The following is an 812-nucleotide window of genomic DNA, read 5'->3' on the forward strand; positions in this document are numbered from 1 at the left end:
CCATCATTTCAGCAAGAGGAGGGGCCATCTTTGTTGACTCCACCCACCTCAATCACACTTTCATGAATGCATAGAAGAGCCTGGTTCATGTTATGACCAATGACCAATTTCCAGGGCGACATACAATATTCGTGCAACCTGTATGATACATGAATGTAAACAACTTCGCACAAACAAATTCAATCAACATCCAAAAAACAGTCTTACGAAAGCAAACAAATCGCACAGAATTGCGTTATGCGATCACAAAATGAGGCATTCCTGAAATTGACAAAAAAAACAACTAAAAAATAGAAAATATATTCATATCTTTAAAGTTTATAACACATCAAATTCAAAGGGAGTGTAACTCGTTGTGTTCTACTTTGGCAGTTGAAACTGGAATAACTGCATAATTTGGCCAGGGGGAATTCCTTGCTCCAGTAGTTCAGAGATCTAGAGATTTTTCTCGAGACCCTTTGGGGGTGTGCGTGTGTGTGGACGTGGGATTGGGGGGGGGGGGGGGGGGTGTTGAGGTGAGGTTGTGGTGCATGGAAACAGTATATGAGGTAAAAGAATCCACAGGTTGTAACATCACTGGCGAGAACAAAAATAGCCCGGAGCAGAGATACCGGCTCCCTTTGGATCAAACTATGGGTCGAAAGCCAAAACAGGCCCGGGGAGTGTATGAGGTGGGCCTGAAATTAGCCTGTCATCCACTAGTCTCTGCTAGTACGTGTATTTGATGGGTCCTCCAACGGTACTAAATTTCAAATTTGGGTCCCGATATTAAAAGTTTAAGAACCAGTGAGTTAGAGCATCTGTGAAAGATC

Source organism: Anguilla anguilla, chromosome 2 (assembly GCF_013347855.1).
Source record: "Anguilla anguilla isolate fAngAng1 chromosome 2, fAngAng1.pri, whole genome shotgun sequence".
Taxonomy (NCBI): domain Eukaryota; kingdom Metazoa; phylum Chordata; class Actinopteri; order Anguilliformes; family Anguillidae; genus Anguilla; species Anguilla anguilla.